Source organism: Anas platyrhynchos, chromosome 2 (assembly GCF_047663525.1).
Source record: "Anas platyrhynchos isolate ZD024472 breed Pekin duck chromosome 2, IASCAAS_PekinDuck_T2T, whole genome shotgun sequence".
Taxonomy (NCBI): domain Eukaryota; kingdom Metazoa; phylum Chordata; class Aves; order Anseriformes; family Anatidae; genus Anas; species Anas platyrhynchos.
Genome location: NC_092588.1, coordinates 62,721,497 through 62,742,795, shown reverse-complemented (window position 1 = coordinate 62,742,795; position 21,299 = coordinate 62,721,497). Strand labels below are relative to the sequence as shown.

The 21,299-nt window shown below is 42.0% G+C and overlaps 1 protein-coding gene across 8 annotated transcripts in view; it reads right to left on the bottom strand.

Moving 5' to 3' along the window:
• The window catches only part of CARMIL1 (capping protein regulator and myosin 1 linker 1), a 183,478-nt gene that overhangs the window by 110,230 nt on the left and 51,949 nt on the right, over positions 1-21,299 (bottom strand). Inside the window, exon 1 of one of the 8 annotated variants that reach the window (XM_072034849.1) lies at positions 16,230-16,342. The exons of the other annotated variants lie outside the window; for them this stretch is intronic. The gene's annotated coding sequence lies outside the window, so the exon portion shown is untranslated. Of the gene's footprint in view, positions 1-16,229; positions 16,343-21,299 lie in introns of those variants that run through there. 8 annotated transcript variants of the gene reach the window in all.

Here is a 21,299-nt window from a genome sequence, read left to right as displayed (position 1 = left end):
CTCGAGTGGAGTTAGCGACAATTCCCTTTGCTGTCATACACTGAAGGAAGCAAAACTGGGCTCCGATCCAGTACAGCTGAGCAAATAGACTGCTGCAATCTGGTCATCTACCAACTAGTTAGTATAGTAGCATCAAACTAGAAGAAATGTATTTAATCGATCTCTCGAGGACATCTAATAGCAATCTTAGTGACACTTTAAAAAGAAGCAAGGATAAGAAGTCCTCTCAGGAACTGCGGTGCACTTAAATGTGACCAAAATATGCAACATAAATAAGATGGTAGTAATATAAGAGACTATATGCAAATATTTTCCTTTGGATACAGAGAGTGCATTTCTAGAATAACAATGCAAAGATTTCTCAGTGACACCAACTGCATTTCTTCTCTGGCAAGGACAATGGAAAAACGTGATTAGATTAGTGAGAACAGTGACTCAGGGGAGAAAACACAATGAGACTGAAATATTTTCAAAGTTATTGCCAATCGAAATATAATGATATATAGAAGTACCACTTCAATTTCCACTCACAGATCTAAAGCCTTGCAAGAGCAATGAATCAGTTTGCAAAACCACAGCACGGCTTCTGATTTACCCACCTATGGAATTAGTTATTGTCGCCTACATTTTTCCAGCCAAAAAAAATAAAAGATCCCAGTTTTCAAATCTAGATTCAAATATGTAGAAGATCAAAACCCCGCAGCACATGCAGAGTTTTCCACAGAGCTGGGACCCGCTATGTCCAGTCATGCTAGATAATCATTTCTCTCCATACACGGAGGTTAACACAACACATATCCCACTCAGCACCCAGCTCCTAACATGCTTTAGACTTTTTGAAGTTTGGATTTGAACCTCTGTATCTCAGCCAACCTGCATTACAGCAGGAAATGGTGCCAGGAGATGACAGCAGGGCAGCAGCATGGCAGGAGCAGTGCAGCAGGGACGGGTCGATGGTGCTGGTGTGAAAGGCAGGGTGAAACCTGAAGGGAAGCAAGGGAGCCTGGGTGCTTTGTATCATTCACATCGGCTCCTGGTGGATTTTACATCTAGGACCCAGAATCCTATTTTTACAGTAACATATCATATCTTGCTAAAACTTAAAGGCATGAACACCGCCAAATACTAATGTTTGATGTTAGCAGAATCTCTCAGAGCTGAAGTGAACAGAGACAGTGCTCCAGTTATCACTGAGTTAGGGCCACGCTGCTGGTGAAGAGAAACATTACCTTACCTCCTTTTAACACCCATCCATCACCTGAAGTCCCATTTTGCTGTCTGGCACACCTCTGCTGCAACCCAGGGCAATGAAACATCCCAACCCTACCAGACAAATCAGCCTTGTCCCCTTGCACGCACTTTGGGGATAGAAAAATTCTGTCCTGCTCACTTTCAAGATGCAAGATTGCAAGCACTCCTTCTACAATCCTGCATACAAAGGACAGGGAAGGGTCTCACGGAATAAAACTGGGATTCCTTCCACTCTTTCACTGCTCTTCCTAAGGGCAGCTGCCCACAGTATTTGCATGCAACGCTCCTGGGTATCTCTGGGAAGGACTAAACGCTCAGTCACACCCTTGTATTGGATAGTGCTGCTTACAAAGGCTCCTTTTAACATGATTACAATAAACATGATCAGCCCAAGTAGCAAAGGTAAATGCAAACCAGGTAACCAGAAGGCTGTAAGATGGTTATATTGGAAAAGGATGTTCCAACAGAGCATAAGTCAGTGCATCTCCATGTGTTGGATGCACAGAGACTCCCATAGTGATCCTGCCAAAGCCAAGCACCTATTTGCCTTAAGAAAATGTATTTACATACAGAGAACTGTTGTAGGATGATGCCCCTTTATTTATCCCACAAACGATTCTTGAGCAATAATACAGTACAAAAGCAGCCTGAGCCCTTTTATCCAGTAACACTGAGATTTCCACAGTTGGGATTGTCAGAAGCAAGTAAGAGTTTGATTTTTACATGAGGTCAGTCAGAGACAAGGTCAATGATTACTGCAAAATTAATGTCCCATTTTGACAACAGCAGGACCAGGCTTCTTTCAAAAATGGTAGACTTGGCCAAGAGGAGGCCTGGCATTTATCACAATTTCAGCTGCTAAAATCCATGAATATGCATACTGACCTTTGACAGGATCACCGTTAGTTCACTGCTTTCTCTTTAATCCATCTTTTTTTTCACAATTTTATGCAACATCTGCATTTTAACATCAACATGTTTGTTCATGTTTGGAAACACAGCAGCCTCTACCCCAAAGCCACTCGAGGTTCTTCTGATAAGCTGAGAAACATTACCAGTTTTTGGTGCCCTCTTTCTCCTTGATCCAGTTGCAGTGCATAAACAAATAGATCCCAGCTTGCCCTTTTCTCTGTGAGTAGGGCTCTGCTTGCAAGAGCAACACAACACATATTGTGGACTCTTACAAGAACGCATTACCCCCTCTTCCCACCCTGTGAAATGTGATGCTGATGCCAAACACAGAGGCACCGGAGGTGTTTTCACACTCACCGTTCACCTCCCCGTTGGAGCACGGAGTTATTTTGTGAGCGAAGTCCCAGGTCTCCGTGCATTCCTCTAACATGAATAATGAATGTGTGCTTAATTACATAATTGTCCAGGGCTTTCCAAGGTTTCCAGCGGTGTTGAGTTTTATGAATAGCTAGATTCTAGATTTCCTGGAGTTTTTAATTTCTTCCCATAAAGAAAATAAAAAGCAAAAGGTAGCCCCTAGCTACTCTCCAGCAGTTCTCAAGCATTTTACTAAGAGGATTCTGCTACCATTATGCTTATTTGGCACTTGAGGCACCTTAATTACAAGAAAAACAGCGTCTCGGTCAAAGTCACATCAAAAACCAGTCACTCAGAAAAACACTTATCCATCAGCAGCACAAAGCATGCCCTGGCTTAGATTGTGCCAGAAGCATGGGCCAGGCACGGTGTTTAACCTCCTTTTCCTTCAGATAAAGAAACATTTATGTGTTCAGCTCACCAAGCTGCAACCCCATTCCTCCATAACCACATCATTTGGTCACAAGTGGTAGTCAATCATTAATAAATTTAAAAGATCCTGTCAAAATATAAACACATGGGGTGTAAAGACTCATGCTTTAACACACCTGTATACCCAAAGACTTGCAAGTGACTGCTGTGACAGGGATCAAAGCAAGCAAGCACACCCAGGCTGCTGCTGCGTGAAAGGGATGAAAAGGAGAAGTATATTTAGTGTGCAGTTGCTTCAGTCTGTCTTCCTACTCTGCCTTTTTTTAAGCACAAAGCAGAATTATTATTTGAATGTTAAATGACTCCTACTCACATGCAGATACCCCAAAGTTGACGATTTCTTAATGTTTTTATCATTCTCAACTCTGTGACACTCCACCTCTTAAAAGTATGTGAAATAAGTTAAAAATTGAAAATTAATTTGGAAACATTCACCAAAAACATACCCTGCAAGTTATTTCTGCAGAGATTCGTGGCCTACAAGGTCATCTTTTATTTACCAGAAAAAATAATTTGCTTCAGTAAATACAACTTGAGCACAGATTCTCAGTGAGACTCAAGAGAACAAATACACAGATGCATCTTGTGATTTATTGACAAATTCTAGCCATATTTTGGCACTGTAAGTTTAATTACCAGGGCTGCACTGGGTTAACCCAGCAGACTACCTGTCCATCAGTCTGGGGAAGGTCATTAGTTGCTCTAATGCATCTGTTTTGCCAGACAGACCACAGCAACTCCAGCAACCTCATCTATATTTAAAGTGGTTTCAAATTCTCAAGCAAATGAAACAAATCTTTTAAAAACCACTGCCCTACTCAAAATACCTTGGAATAAAGAGTTCTGGAAAACTCAATGATGATGTACACCATGATCATATACACAGCTTTGTGATGAAATAAAATAACATGAAACAACCCCAGCATTTTGCTAGCCACGGGAAGGTTCGTGATGCTCACCCCATTCACCCCATGGCTGGAAACTGCCCTTTGCTGAAATGCTTATGAATAAATAAATAAATACATAAATAAAAGCCAATTTCTTTTCTCTTGCTGAAAACTGATTGACAGACACCTAAAAAAAAACTTTCTAATTTTCTGATGAAATGTTGCAGTTTTCCCATTTAAAATACACTCTCTGATGCCTTCAGTTCCTTTTCCCCCCAACATTTGCCATTTTGTCAGTCTCAAACTGCTTCAGTCTCTTCCATCACAATTTACTTCATGAAAGAAGCATTTGTGACAGGCTTTCTTATTTAGAAATATATCATTTAGAGAATTCCTTGAAGTCCAGAAGACAGTCAATCTTTTCTATATACTTCGCAGCTACACCATCCCTGTTTTTGTCATTATTCATTATCATAATTATCCCAGTTGTGATTATTTTTCCAGTCCATGCTTACTAGCTGCTCTATGATTTCTATCAGAAGCTCTCCATTACTACCACTGGTTCAATACCTAATGCATACATAATAACATGAAGTAAAGCAGCAGCACTAATATACGTTTTGTTTTGTTAATATATGGATGAATCAATACGTGTTAGGCCATCCAGTCTCTTTCGGTCCCTCCAGGATGGCCTGTTCATTTCCTGTGCTGCATGTCTGGCTTTGTAAATGCCTCCATCCCGAAGTGACCGGAGTTCGATCAGATAAAAGGCCCTTTCCAGCACTGTGTCAGAGGGATTTGAGAGAGATTTGAGCGAGTTTCAACCAAGGCAATTTCTGCTAAAAGCACAGTGTCTCCCTGTACGAAGAGGCTAGCTGACATCGTGGAGGCTTTTTTGGAGGGCTGGTTAGTTCAGGCTCTGCAGGAACATGTGCGTTACTTCAGGGATGGTTTCCCTGTGCCCACGATGGGTTCTCCTCTGTTCCTCTGGCTCCAGCAGAGCAGCTCAGCTCAAGGCTGCCCCAAGGGCTGATGGCAGCACCACCTTCACCTGCAGTCCTCCAAGCCCAAATTTGGCTGCCATCATTTGGGTTTGGCTACTTTTAAAGTGTCATCTGGGATAAAGACATCAGCATACCTTATTTGCTCTCGTTCCGAGGACGTATTCATTTATCCAGCAGCACTAAAGAGGTCTTCCTGAGCTGGGGAAAATCTGGAGCATGCGTTTGTGACATTTACCTCTTAGCATTCACTTGCAAACACTACAATTTCTCCCTCCCTCAGTCCACCTCAGCTGTATTGAACATACTCACAGGTTTGTCTACATCATCGATGCCTGTGTAGCTGCCCAAATACCAACGTGAAACACACCCCAGATGTAGTTTCACATACCTCTCAATAAGGGGTATGCGAAACCTTCACTGCTCTTCACTACTGCAGCACAGCATTACAAACTCAAAGCTGTTCTGTTATGGCCCATCAGTTTTCCTTCTGTCCATGTTTTCTGGACAGCAAAGGATAGTATGGAGACCAGTTGTTAGTTGAAATGGGTTTTTATAGAAAAATAGTGGGGTCAGATGTCAGAATAGCTGGTAACAAATCCACTGCGTTTCAGGAGAAGTGAAGCATGTTTCAAATTAATTTACAGAACAAGACAGGGAACACCACAAGATGGCACAATGGAGTGCTTCGTTTAAATTTACCTTTCAGGCTAAGTTGTAGTAGACCTATTTAAATAGAAATGCTTACTTAGCTATTGGAGAGCTGTTGCAATATCCAGAAGAGTTTCTACTTCACAGACAGCAATGAACAAGCCCTCCTCAGAAGAGGAGGTTAAAAAACCCATCCTTATTTTAAAGCTGACAAAACGAGGCTTGAATACAAATAAACAAAAAGGCAAAATAAGTAGCAAAGCTTGAAAGAGAAGCTTGAAATAAACCACTGCTAATTCTGGCCTGAGAGAGGAAACAATGGGGCATGGAGGTTTGTCAGCAACTTAAAACAAGGTCTGATGACCACAACATTTTTTTCAGTAACCTTCTCCTACAGCTGGGTGAGCTAAGAACTCTACTATTACCACCTTTTGGCAGCATCCTAGCTTTGAGAATGATTTGTAAAGGGTGCTTCTTTAACACACGACGAACAAATAGACATACACATTCATATACTACGTATAACCCTGTCTGCAGTGTGTAACTGACCTCGCTACCCCGGTACAGGTGAGATCCCAGAAGATACTGAGACAGGCTCGTACCTTTGGCCAGATTCCAGCAAAGGCAGCAACAGGAGCACCCCAAGGGCAGCCAGGTTCAGTGAAGCAGCTTGGGATGTGGTCACTAGTGGTGCAGACTGGATGCCCCGACTTGCATTCGAGACTTTGGTATTGTATCCTACCTTTTTCACTAACCACAGAGCTGCTCATGCAGTCATGACACGAATTTTCACCACGTTGTGAGCGATGTCCAATACTGAGCGCTGGAGCCAAGGCAACCCCTACAGACTGCAAAACTTCCCTGCTGTTCCTCTCAACACACAGCCTGCTCTGAGCCACGAAAACAGGAAACGGAGAGCTGCAGCATTTTGCTCCATGGCTGGCACAGAGAAGGGGGGAATAACACACGTTACTTTTTAACTTACCAGTGAGCCATATAATCCAAAAGGGGGTTTCCTTCTGCGTCTGTTACACATAAATAGCTCACTAGCACTTTAGTGAGAATACATGTTTAGTTCAGATATTTTTCCACTTTTGTTCACCTCTATATAGAGACACAACACAGATTCACTGCTCAGGTTCACCTTACAAAGCACTGTGTAGCAGAACGCATTTCCCACATATTATCCTTTCACAACATCCAAACCCCCAGTACTAATTTTAAATAGTAGGTCAAAAACATTCAGGTGACTTGTAACTCAGAAGACCCTGCTCTCTTCAGAAAAACCCTAACACTACCTATCCCTGGCATTGACAGCAAGTTTCCTTGTGCACTTTTGAGCACCTGCTTTTGGGTTAAGCCTCTGAAGATAATAAGGGACTGAACATATGTCTGTACACCCTTCTTCTCACCATGAGCTTCTTTCTGGGTTAATGGGCAGCAGATAAGACTGGAAGCAGTTTGGTGGGCTGCATAGGACGCTGTTTCTATGCAGAGGCAGCTGGAAATAGATTTTGCTTCTGCAGTACTTTTATTCTTATCTTCTTTAATTTCATCTTGCAGAAATGCCATATTAAATATCTTGCAAACGGGGTTCTTTGGAGAGAGGGTTGCTCTCTTTGTAAGCATGCTATACACAACCCCTATGAAAAATGTTAAGGATCAGAAAGCAAAACAAAAACTTCAGAGACAGGAGAATTGCAATTTGATCCACAATGCAAGCATTTTATAAGGAACTCTTCCATAACCCTTTGCACTTGGCTCTTAGTTATCAACAATTATAAGAAGATTCAATTAGTGAAGTGCACTTAGCTCCACTTAATATTAAAATGTATTTTAGATTGTAAACTATGTTCTGTTTAGACCATAAGCCACACTTCCCCAAAGTAAAACAAACAAGCACGGTAAAACAATTTTCCTCAATACACAGTGCCATAAACCGCAGTCTCAACAACCTTAGTCTTGGATAGCAGCAAGAATTAAGGGTCAGTAAAAGATGTCTGTTTAATAAATCTGTGGAATTAAATTCTCTCTCTCCCCCCAACCCCATGTCCCAGGCAAACTGAAATACAAAACCAAACCAATTGTTGGAGAGCTATGAAAACCTCCAAGCCAAGACAGCTCTTTCCTAAAGCAGCCAGTGCTGAGGGTGCAAGACAACACCCTCTTCCTGAGCATCTCCAGAGGGGGTTACAGAAGATCTGCCCCTCTACATCACTTCAGCAGCTTCAGTACAGTCCTCAGGTGCACTCTGATTTCCTTTTCCTGCTTTTGCTTCTCCACAGAACACTTTTTCCATCTGTATAATACAAAGTACACATTGGCACTAAGATGACTATGACAGCCACTCCATCCTTAATCATCTGAGGTATGCTGCAAATCTTCATCTCTTTTTATATCGGCATCTTAAGACTTTCAGTCTCTCAAGGGAGGAATGGTGCTTAGTGCTGGAACCAGACGCTTGGTCGTTTAAAAGCCTTAAAAGCCACCACGATACTCCCAACCCCCAAACCTGGATTTTTGTTAAACTGTTTCACATCTTATAAGAAAATCATTTTACTCTTAGTTTATTCCTAGGGTGTCACATTTCCCCTCTGCTAAAGAGATCATTTATTTTAGAGCTTAAACGTGCCTTCCAGAAATGGGAAGAGAAGGAACTATTCCCTCTCCTTGCACAGGAAAGCAGAACTAGCAGGGTCCCGTCCCTCTCACTGCCCATTGCCATCCCCTCACGAAACAGCTTTCCCACAGCTCTGGTACCTTATTTTGAACCCCTGGGAAGCGAAGATGGCTGAGGCATCCTCTGCTGGCTGAACCAGTGCTGACCGCACTCACCCAGCAGCTTGACCAGTTAGTAACTGGTGCTTCCTGGGGAAAACACAAAAGCTCCTTTGGCAAACCCACCACTCTTACAGCCACAGCAGTCATAAAAAGCAGGTATGTGCAATAGCCTCACTGCCCCCACACAGGTCCAACCGGGTCATACAGGCACGCTGTCATACAGAAGAGTTTCTTTCTTATGAAATTCTGCACCAGTTAGACGAATCCCAGTTCGCCTCCACCTGCTCTCAACTCTGCACATAATAGTTGAGAAATCTGCAAGCAGGAAGCCTGGAGGCTAGACCAGCTTTGCAGATTCAGGCAGTGACACAGCTGATTGCCTTTGTCTTCCAGCTAGACAGAAATTCAGGAATTGCCACATTCCAGGACATCAATTTTGCCTCCAATGTCCTGCAAAAAATGCTTGCAGGGTTTCACCCCAGTCCCCACAGATACGCTGCCCTGTCTGCCTGAGAAGCATTCACTGCAGACTGGGCAAAAACCATGAAGTAACTGTTGTTAGAGGGTTATTATTATATATACTTATTTTTAAAAGCCATATATGTCAATTATCTAATGCCATTTATTATTAAAAATGAGTATGCTCCTGCCCCATATAAAAGATATTTTAATGTTTTCTACTTTTGTAAGGATTTTTCTTAAACGTGTCACACGTGTTACCAGTGTTTTATTCACACAGATTCTTGCATGTAATAACAAAATACCCCTATTTATTTTGGAAGAACATTGATTTATAATGGCCAAATGGTGATTAAACTTCCAAAAGTGGCAGAAACCACTCTAAAACTTTAAAATTACAGTACATCAAATGCAAAAGCGACAAATATTTCTGCTCTTTGTCCTTAGGAGTCAAGTAGAAGGTATTATGCTTGTTACCCCAAAAAATCACCTGAGCCAGCTCTGCTAGCTATACAGAGGACACTAATGCTTTGTAATCTACCCTTGCCTCTGAAATAAAAAAATAAAAATCAAGATAAATCATAAAAAAACACAGCTTTCTTCCAATAAAATCTGCACAAGACTTAGATGCAAAGGTCTTCTAAGTCAAACTGTCTCTCAGGTCACTTCTGTGGGTGAGAAGTTTTGGTTCTGTAAGCCATGAACCACACGCTTGATGCTTCTTAATCATTGTTCATTTCAAAACCATGGCACAAGAGTCTCGAACAAGAAGAGAGCTTTTTATTTTAAAAGGTTACTTCACTATGGCAGCCTTAAACCACAGACTCGCCCTGTCAGTACAAGCAACAGAAGTGTAAGAAGAACTAGATCCTTCCCGGCTTGCTTTCTGCACATCAGATGCTAATCTCAAGAGATCGCTCCTGCATGCACCCTAAAATCAATCCTGGTTAGATAGCACAGATTCAAAAGCTGTAACTGAAAAGCTGACACAAGGCCATGGAAAAGAGGTGAGGGTCAGGACCCGCCTGGCTCAGCAGCAGGGTTTGTGCTGAGGTTGCTGAGCCCAGCTGAGGTGGGAGCAGCTCCCCCCAGCCTAGACCTCACATGCCACCAGTGCCACAGGACGGGCCCAGCACAACCACAGGCCAGCCTCATCTGTGGGCAAGTCGGTGATCCCAACAGGCCTAGGCTGTCTGAATGAGCCAGCTCGGCTACCACCAGCAGTGAAGCCACAGGAACATGGTGCTCTGTATGAGCTAACCGTCTAGAAACTCCCTCCCATGGTCTTCTAGGCGAGAACGTGCTCTGCCCTGCTTGAAGTCATCCTGGTTTTTGAGATACAAGCTAGGAAACTTACGGCTTCCTGGAAGATGGCAACGCAAGTGACAAGGCATCCCGATAGAGTTTATAGCCTGCCCTTTCCAGGCTTCTGTTTTTCCAAACAACACACTCCTGCTATTGACACAGCTCCACTAATGATGAAAACAGTGAATTCGTACAGACAAAACTCCAAGAAGCCAGGATCTATAAAACTTTAAGCACACGATCGCTAGGACTGTTTTGCTGCCTGTTCAATAGTATGGCTACAAATGCTGTCTCTCCTACTGCGGGAGATGTATTGCTTTTAATAAAGCTGGGAAGTGTTCACATGAAATTCAACACTCGATAGACAAAACTTTTCATGTGTTTTTTTCAATGCCTTACTTTTTCAACTCTGACATGGGACGTTTACACACACCATATGTGTCTTTACTTTGTTCCTGAGATACACAATTAACTGAACCGCTGGGGTAAAAAACACAAAATGAAACAACATGAAAACCACAAAGGCCATCAGCCCGCTACAGAGAACCTTTGAACACAACTTTAACCCCAGCATGTTATCATCATGGCTTCAAAGCCAATGCAAGTGAGAGAAAACCAGACAAGAATCATTTGAACTATCTTAAGTATTGCTGTTATTCCTCCCCTCCCCCCCCCCTTTTTTTTTCTCTTCCAAGTTGAGGTTTCTTTGATTCTTAATGCTGGTGAATGATTTATTTATCTAATTAATTATTTATTTAAGTGCAAGACCAAAACCAAATGTTGGTAACAATATTCCACAATAATGTGGAAATGCTTTCCCTTCAGACCAACTACTGCAAACATTCAGTTTTTAGTAAGGAGGCCATCCAGTTGCTACTGATGCCTTTTCTTGTCATATTTTATCTTCAGGTGTGATTTTTATACTTAGTTTAGGTAGAACAAGACCTCATGAGTAAAGCTATAGTTTGATTTACAAACAATCCATCTTCACTTTCAAGACCAATGCTTGCAATTGCAAGTTCAAGTTTACAGCAGTTATAAAGAATGGTACTAACATACACACCAATTTAGCTAAATTTGTTTCTAATGTGACTATCATCCTTAACCTAACAAAATTCCCAATACCATTGATCAGCTATTGCTGGATTTATAAATCATCCACCAAGTACTTAACAAACTTGATTCAGTCAATTTTGCTCATCTTCTCACACAAGTCAGAAAGAAATTGATAATTCATTCAAGCTGTTTAAATTACTGATTAATATATGTAAGTTATGACTTCTCAAACCACTTATTTTTTATGTCTTCTCAAGATCTTCTGTCTAAAATTCTAAGCATGTTTTATTTTCTTTTTGTTGAGGTTTGATCTTTCCATCAAGACAGAAATATTGCCCAAATAAAAATAGAACTTCAATAAAAAAACAAATGTAAAAAGCCTTTGAATTACACAGATCAGCTTCCAAATGCACTGTGAATGGAAGATCCACAGTCTATGGAGAATCCATGGTCTCGTTAACTGGTTTGCAGAAAATTTTACCCAGCATAGCACCAGATATGTTGAAGATTTGTACTCTACCCACACACAAACTCTTGTATTACCTGACTATTAATGCCGTTATTCAGATAGGACCACCAGTGATGTCAGTAAAATACAACCCCAAGACCTTCTACACCACTGGAAACATGGAAACAAAAACCCCACTGCCTTGTTCTACCTTCTGTTTCTTCTAGGTTGGGGTGCTGTGATCACTCAATTTGTCTACACCACCATTTTTTATTTTCTTGCATGGACTGGATAGAGATGTCTTCTCTGTCCCTTTCTTAAATCCTAGCATTACTTACACAGAAAATGCAAGACAAGACAAGAAATGAAGACAAGAAGAAAGTACCCATGTCAACATGTCTGCGGAGGCATTTTGACTTTCAAAACTCCATCGCATTGCAGAGGTACCAGTAATTCTGAAAGGGCCACTATTTCCTGTTGGACATTTGTTAGAAAATAAATTAAGAGATCTTCTGCCCCCAGCTACAATTTTTTCTTAAAGTAGAGGTAAGGGAGAAGGAACCAATGGGACACTCTACTTACATCTACTTCACGCTGAGCAAGGAAGCTCCAGGGGATGTTATTTTGATCAAGCTAGAGCACTACCCAATGTACTTAGAAGAATAAATAAAACTGGCTTTTTACCTCAAACTTAGTGTACACTATCGTGATCATAAAATATATAGTATAGGCGTGATTAAGGCCCAAATTTAAAAATGCAGATGCCAGAAGCAGGTAGGCATAACCCTTTGAAGAAAAGATGCCCAATACCAGGATTTTTACTTGTTATGAATAACAAGTTATATCTATACCATGAATAGATGTGACTGTGAGCTCCACAGGTCCAGGATACATTCCAGAGACGTATTTTCAACTGGACCAAAACAGACTCAGAAATGAAGGAGAAACACACCAAGCCTTCAATATTTCATTCAGGTTTTTTGTTTGTTTGTTTTTGTTTTTTGTTTATTAGTTTTTCTGCCAAATGAAAACAGATCACATGACCAGATAAACCAAAACATAACATGGGTTAGAGAGACTGAGTAAGGGGGTTCTCAAAAGGGTTAATCTGTGCTAAGTCAGCCTGTCCTGATTTAAAAGCTGTGAACACATGACATGTCCTAGAGACTCAGCTCTCTCCCAAAGGCAAGTTTACCCTGGGCTAAATTTGTCACCTTTCATATGCCTACATTTCAATCCCGGTGCACTCAGATCTAATGTTTTCAAATGCACAGCCTGCCCTTTTGTCTGCAGCTGTTTCAGTGCTATTTGCACCAGGTTTATGCCTGGAGGTTCGCCCCCCTGTTCCTGTGCCCCTAGCTTGAGAAGCTCATAACTGGCAGATCTGGGACACTAAATAATTCTTACAGAAAAGCCAGGAAGCTTCTAAAACTAACAAAACCAACAAACAAAACAAAAGAACATCTCTGTGGGGGAAAAATGAATGAAAAACAGCGGCTACCAAAAAAAAAATGGAAATGTTTATTTCCAGGTCACTTTAACTAGGGAACATTTTGACCCTTTGAACTGACTCATGTTAGAAACATGTTCCTTTTCAGTAGCAAAAGGAGTATTTCATTGTAGATGGTTGAAGACCACAGCTGAATTCCTACCTCGCATTAATACATAAAACTGTTTGAAGCACAAGGAACACTAAATAAGCCTCAACATCCATCTTCTAGGTCACACATGAAGCATTAAAGAAAGTGAAGGAGTTAAATAAAAGTTCACATGCCAATATGCAGCCTTACTATGCAGTTTCAGCTCACCTGGTGTAACCACAGAGCTAACACTAAAAGGGCAAATCTTTCCACTTTGCTTCAGTACCAGCAATGCCACCACCACCCAGCCACCTACAAAGGTCCACTTATCTAAACAGGAGCTATCACATACGTGCACACCAAATCAGGTCTCCATGAGAGTTAAATATCTGCATTTAGGATTGCAATTAATCCAGATTAATTGTGGCATAACAGTGCACTGTGAACTGCTGTGGCAGTTCCCAATGATAGCGCCCAATGCAAGTATGGATGCCCAAGTCAATGTCACCCACCCTGGTAGCAAAGCAGCAACCTCTGCCAAAGGGGAAGATGACAAACAGCAGTGGAAATTTCCAAAAATTAGCACAATTATATCATCCAGAGCTTGGCCACTTAGTATTGGAGGGAAGGTCCTCACTAAGGAGCTGGACAAATCCAATTATTTTAATTGCCACCCTTTTGCTTTTCTACATGTTGTCATCAAGAGGACAAACCCATAAAGAAAATGGACTTTTTTTTTTTTTTTTTAATAAGGGACAAATATGAGGTGGGTATTTTTACTGCAGAAGAGAGAGGGTGATGCAATTGCACGTCTAGATAAGCCAGCAATATACCACAGCTGGATGACTTTGAGTCATGCTGTGATTTAGGTACATAGACCAAGCCCTGGCAGCCCTCCACTCTGGTAATTATCATCTGGCAGCTCATCCCCAAGCACTGTAACAGACACAGAAGGCTCATTTGGAGATGTCTCTGCCGATAAGTCTGGCAAAGCTCTTACACGTCCAAAGGGCTGCAGTAGAGGAGCCGTGGAGGTCCCGGAAGGAGTAGCAGAGGCTGGAAAGCTGGAACAGCAGGTCATGAGGGCACTGAGAAGCACAGAAACGAGCCCACACAGAAGGGTTCAGATATTTGTTCAACTGCTACAACAGTCAGTACCATTTGGGCTGATTAACCTTAAAAAGAAAACAAAAAGTCACCCCTTCCTACAATGGATGGAAGATGAAAACGCTGTATGAATTTACACGCCACGTTTCAGAAGCACCAGAGTGCAACTCAGCTCTGCTGACGCTGTGCTACCACATCACACTCATTCTGTAAGAGTTAGCAACCTCTTCTCCTAATTTACCGGGTACCTGCCCAGAGTATCCACAGACTGAGCTCTGAATTTCCATTCGAGAGTTAATTTGAATGCAGGAGTGAACACTTGTCCTGTCAGCCCTTGCCCGCTCTTCAGAGAAAGGAAGCTACTCAGACATGTTGCATAACTGCTCATCGGCATAATCAAAGAGATTGGACAGTAATTGGAAGGCTAATATCACTTCTTCAAATAGGTGCAAAAATATACTGTGAAAAGCCTATTAACAGCATAGATGGGGAGACATTCAACTCCTCTCAGTGTCAGAGCTTCTACATCGTTCAGAATAATTTAGTGCGGGATCCAAAGAAAATGTCCTCCCATGTGCATTGATGCTAATTCACAGAATTGAAAAGCAAATTCAAGGAGACTGAAGAAAAGAAAGGAGTTAACTGTAAAATAACCTTCAAGCTTGGGCTAATTAACCTGGTAGCATGCCTAGTTCATATGCCCTAACATACCTAACGCATGTCATCTTGGTCAAGTCAGTTGTAACACTGGCACTCCTGACAGTTCCCAATACACAAGTGGTTTCTGAAGTGTGCTTTTAGCTTCCATTTAGGCTATCACTTCGGCCAAGACAAGTACATTTACACTTAAAGCAGTTTTCTAAAAGGTTCATACTGTTTAAAGAAAAAAAAAAAAGATGCTTTTAATCAGAAAAATGTTTGACTGCTCACACACAGTTTGCTTTGCTTGCAATGGTCACGTATATAGTACCTTTGATAGCATCATGGAAGACGACATTGTTTCCACTGAGACTAAGAAGTAAAAACTTTTCTAATACAAGAAATATAGATTACATATTCAGATGGTGAAATAGAAAGGGAAAACATGAAAGCATACAGCCTGGTAGTCCTCTTACTTCTAAAGTAATAATAGCAATAACCAGATAGAGGGAAAATAAAACCAAGGCATTTTTCAGATTTCTTTTTTCTCATGGAGGTACATTCATAGAAAAGCACACAATGGAGGGTGAAAATAAAAAAATGTACATTTTTGTCCAGGACTTCTTGACTTCTTTGGTACTAAGTAAGCTGAAAAAATAATCAAGTTTTTCCTACAATATTTTTCACAACACAGGTAGCAGTCCATTTGTTAGGTATACATAGCAACTCCTTGCAGATTACTAAAATAAAATTATCTAATGCTCTTTCTGTAAAAGGTAACGTGCTTGAGCGCATAAAATCTTACAGAGAATGTAATAAGAGTATCTTAGGTGAGTCCCAGCATTTAGCAGTGCTGCAGCTATACTGCTTTCCGCTGAGAGCAGTCCGAAAACACACAGCATCTCTCCCAGAGCTGTATGCAGCAACGAGGCTTCACTTTATGAAAGAATTTTCCCTTTCAAAGTCCCAAATAAACAGACTCCCACCCAGCAAAACCAACAGCTGACTCTCCTCTTCAGCAAAATTTGCTAATACATTGCAACCTAAAACCCGACGTTTTAATACACAACATCCTCCAGGGGTTCCTTTTGATACATCCATAAAGCAGCATGTAGGATGTTGACACAGGGGATGTAGGGCCCTGACTGTCAGGAGCCCCGTGTTGCACACCCCAAGCACCCTCTCCCTCCTGGCAGCTACCAGCTGTATTCAACTCCTCCACCCAGTATTTAATCCTGCATGTAGAAAGCAAACACGAGAGAAATACGGCTTTGAAACAAGAAGTACCGCAAACCCACCTTACCTAAATGACCATCAACATCCAGTGCTGGAAACCCAGGGAAGATCCGACCTCCTCCTCTTCAAGGCTCTTCCCCACCAGCTGCCTGAGCTCTGCTCAGTCAGAAAGGCTCCTTTTAACTGTTCGCAAGCCTTTGGCTCACTCAACCTTGCCGCTGCCAGACAAAACATGTTTTGTAACCTGGCCAGAGCTGACTTAACAGCTAAAAGCTCAGGAACCGTCTATTAACCGCCCCTGAGGCTCTTCGGGACCTATCTTCTATCTTCGTGCAGGCTGTTGCTTTGCTACTGCTTCTCCACATCCACGCAGTAACACCCGAATAGTTAACTGGGAGCTGCAGCGCAAGGTAAACAAGCCTCACTGCCTGTTCTTAATTACAGAGCAGCTGTACATTGCCACATGCATTAAAATAAATAAGTAAATAAATAATTAAATAAAGCAGCTCCAGAGTTAGGTTCATCATCAGAGAGGAGCCTTGTATAAACACAATAAAAATACACAACTGCCTGATATCCGCTATTGCCCCGAAACAAACTGCAGAGGTAGGTAATAAGAATGGCAGTGCACCTGCCAAGAGCAAAGATGGAAAACTGCAAGGTTGTCATCGCTGGAGGTCAAGGCAATGACACAAGTCACACCCCAAGGCCTCCACCATATACAACAGGGCTGCATTACCAGCTTATTTTAACAATCCAGATTTTTTCCTCGTAGATCCAAATAACAACGTACTAATTGTATTACGTGAGATGTTAACTGTACGCCAAATGAACAGGACGGATTGTTTTATTACTTTTCATTGCTGTAAAGGAGTTAGAAATTTAGCAGTGAGCATCCACGCAGGTAGATGAAACAGGGAATAACTCTGGGAATTCATCCCGCTCTGCTCCCTAGGCAGCCGTCAGACTGCAATGACGAGCAATTTATCTTCCGTCTACAACACTGTCAGCAAATGAGAGGAGCCACTGGGGAAGTCGGCTGCAGTCCACACCCTTCACGAAACCAAATTCGTGCCTCTGAGGAAGGAGACACAAGGAATTGCAGTCATTTGCCCAGCTACCCAGAACGGTGAAATTCTTGCACTCCAGAAGCTGGGCAAATTCTGCCCGTTTGCTTAGTTGATGCCTGTTGCCCTGATGCTCCCTGTGAGGGAGATGTGCCAAACAGATGCCAACTATCGACTACATCTTCCCATCACAGCCTCTGAACCGGCTGTGAGAGCCCCCACACCGTTGAATCTCGGTGATCCCAAAACAGGAGAAACCACACGAAGAGCAGCTTGAGAATCCAAACCAGAGTCCATCCCTACACACATAAAAAAAACCCTCCATCCACAGAATGACAGCATCCCATTTACCTTTAGAAGCACTACTGGCATGCTTTTCAGCCATGAATCACTGCCCAAAATACAAAAGAGATTGCTTTGTACCCTTAGGAACAACAAAATACTTCTGGTTGGTGGCTATGAGTCATGGGTATGTGAAGTTTTGTCTGAAACGAGGCATCTGCTAAAACTGAAAACTTCAGGAACGGGCTTGTTTCAAAGCCGTTTGCCTTAGGTCACATATGTATTAAACCCCCAATTTTCATCAGCAATAATTAAATTTGCTCAGCAAGGATATTAAATAAAGTTCTCCTGCAAATTATAAAAAGTTATCAGCAGAAAGTTTCAGCTCGTTGCTTTTCACCATTGTGCTTTATAGAATGCAAAAATTTATCTCAAAAACTCAAAGACTTCCAGAAAAATCTTCCAGCAAAGCAATCTCCTTCCTACAAAGAGGTGAGCATTACTTCAGGCAGCACACCAGCTCTTCCTCTGGGCGTGCTTCAGTGTTCCTACATTAAGTACACATTTCAGTTCTTCCGTGCATTCATTTTTGCTGAGCTGCTGTGATTTCCCCCTCAGTTCAGCAGGCATACATTTAGACAGCAGTGGAGGTTTGCAATACCGAAACAGTATTAGTGGTGCCACTAATAAATAAATAAATAAAAGCAGTAATTTACTGCTGCAAACATTTATTTTGCTTTCATTTAGACACTGTAACCAATATTAGAACTACTGCTGCTCATTATTATTGCCTCTCAGAATAAAAAAAAAAAAAAAAAAAGATCCTTTCTTTAATAAAGACTTTACATTGCCAATTCATTAATGATTGGGGGTGTTTCCACTTAGAGTAATTCCCAGCCAATTCCTGTAGCTGTATCTCCCTCCGCAACTCCAATTTGTCATGAAGATGGGACCATTAACAAACAGGCATTGGCTAATAAGGACTCCTCTGGGGTTTTACCCAGCTGAATTTGACTCTGACAGAGCTCTTCTCCCCTCTGTAAAACCCCTTTTAACAGGGGAAATACCCCACTAATGCAGTGCAGGACTTTGCTGATGCCCAAGTTTGTAAGATGCCATTGGATCACCTCCTTTCCTTGCTCTGCTCTGAAGAAGGCGATGCCAGTTACCAACTCAACTCCAAGCAGGAAGCAGGAGAAAGGGAAGAAAGCCAAGGGAAAGCAGTAAGCCTGCAGAGAAATAACTGCACTATATTGTTAGAGGGGAGGGAGACAGGAAAAAGGGAAGAGCACCATTTATCCCAAACACCATTGAAAAAGAGCCATCTACCAAACAAAATGCAAAAAAATAATTGCAGTTTGCTCTGTAACTCATTGAACGGGGCTGTGGGTTGTAAGCCAAAACCATCTTTCAACTACAGACATGTCACCAGCTGTTTTATGGAGCTCAGACTCTGCTCCCAAAGTGCTTCTGGCTGCGCATAGCCAACCACCACCAGGATTCAGCATTTCCCATTGCTAGGCTTAAAATCTGCTGCTTTCCCACTCTCATCCTTGGTCAACGAGCCCCGCTGGCCACCTTCCAGCAATCCCATGGGTACCAGGATACATGGCTCACCAGGGGATATTATTTAGCTGTGGACATATTTAATTTAAAGGGAAAAATATTTAGTTCCAGCAGTGCTGAAAAAGTTTGTGCACGTGGGAAAGTAGCAGGTACCAAGCTGTACAAAACCAGCCCGCAGCGCACAGCGTAACAATTCCCTGTCTCACGTTAAACAAGCAGAGCAGACATAACAGCCAATTATTTTCGTGAATGATCAATCTGCCACAGCTTAACCAGATTCCGTAAATGTTTAGCCAGGCATCTTAGTCACCCTCCTGTGATTTTATCTCGCTGGGCCAGCACGGCCAGCACGCACACCCAGCTGCAGACTGGGGCTCACCGAGTGACGCCTGCTTTGTATCGTGCACACCAGCCGTAGTCTGCTTCCGCTCGGGCTTCAGCGTGACCTCTTTCACTTATCACGATGCCAGCTCAAGTGTACGTAATGCCAGGGTACATTAATTTCCTAAAGTGCTGGGGAGTGGTGGGGAACCGGTGTGCAAAGGTCTTGTAGCGGCAAGAGGCTGTTAGTCTCAGAGCACAGAGAGCCCAGCAGTAACTCTCTAAAAGTATACTCCAACACAGCTCTCAAGCATCTATTCCTTTTCATCACTTTGTTTCTGAATAAACTGCACTTTTGTATGTCTTCTGAATACAGTACCTCGAATTACAACAAGGAAGATGAAAAGAAAAACCTGTGAGATGCCCTTTATGCTATTTCATAAGTGTGGATAGATAGGAAGATATAAGAACCTTGTATTTTCGTAACCAGGTAAAACCAAACACGGAGCTCACATTTCAGAACAAACATGAAGTCAGTTCTTGTACAAAGCTTTACCATTGTCATTTCTGCTGTTCTCACCTTCCTAAGCTGGGAGCTCATTGTATAAAATGTCAAAAAGTAGTTTGGAAGGGGATAGCTGTGAATAGGGAGAGGGCAACCTGAGCAGTAAAGCTTCTTGGATTAGGTTTGCAGCCAGAATCGCATCCTGGGCTACAGCCTCCTGGAGAACAAGGGTGGCATCTGCTCTAAAGCACTGGACACACAAGTACGCGGCTTCTGTCTCCACAGGAATATTCCCAGAGAAGGAGCAAACCATGAGATTCAGTATTTCAGTCCACAACGCTAGTGCAGAGATGCTTTCTATGAAGGTATCGGCCAAGCTAGAAAAGAATGTGGGAATTGTAACATCTGAGAGCAAAGCGAGGTGGGAGTACAACCCAACGAAAAAAAGTCTTAGAAAAAGAAAATACAAACCACATTGTGGTTTTATGCTTGTACAAGTACTTGGATCAGTTCGGACCATCAAGTTTCCCAGTAAATCTACGGAAGAAAATGCAACACCCAAGAGGCAGAATATGATGAGTCCTCCTCTGTTTCCTCTTTCCACACTCACCCTTTTCCATTTAACATTATCTCTGTACTTTGCATGGCTGGAAAAAAAAAAAAAAAAGCACAAATCTGCTGTACCTCATCTTAGAAATTGCTTTTATGAAAATAAAAAATATTGTATTGTGTCAAGCTCTTCACTATACGAGGCACATAAAATTTAAAAATATGCAATTGATTTTGGGTGTGCTTTAAAAGTGTATTTTAAAGCATGTCAAGATCGAAACACTCCACTGACAGCTATATCTGCAGCGTATGTTTCAAATGACAGAGAAGGATTGTCTTCATGTGTCACAGGGTGCACAGATTTGCAACCTGTGATAGATTTGCTGGGGAGAAGAGCAAGGGGGCTTCTGGTGCCTGGACACCCTCTTTCAGCTTCATGTGCTGAGTCATAAATCAGCCTTTTCAGGTGCCTTGAGTCTGAAATGCTGGAAAGACCCTGAATACACACACACATTTTTTTTCTAAACACTCTAAATTTAGCATCTCAATGAAGTTGCTATTCCCTCCTTCCCCTTTTCCCAAGATAAAAGAATGCACTGAAAAGGAACACACAAAAATCAACCAATCTGGCTCACAAACATGAAACACGAGCCACATTCACGGGACCAAAATAGAAAGCTTTCATCTTTCATTATCAGACACTACCACACTGCACAGGAAGCTACAGCTTGAGGCAGCTATAGGTTTCAAATGCTCTTTAAAATGTGAGCTAGGCTTTCCTTCTCTGCTCTGTGAAAGACTAAAAGAAGTTGGCTTGACAATGACAAAAAACATTAGAGTTGAACAA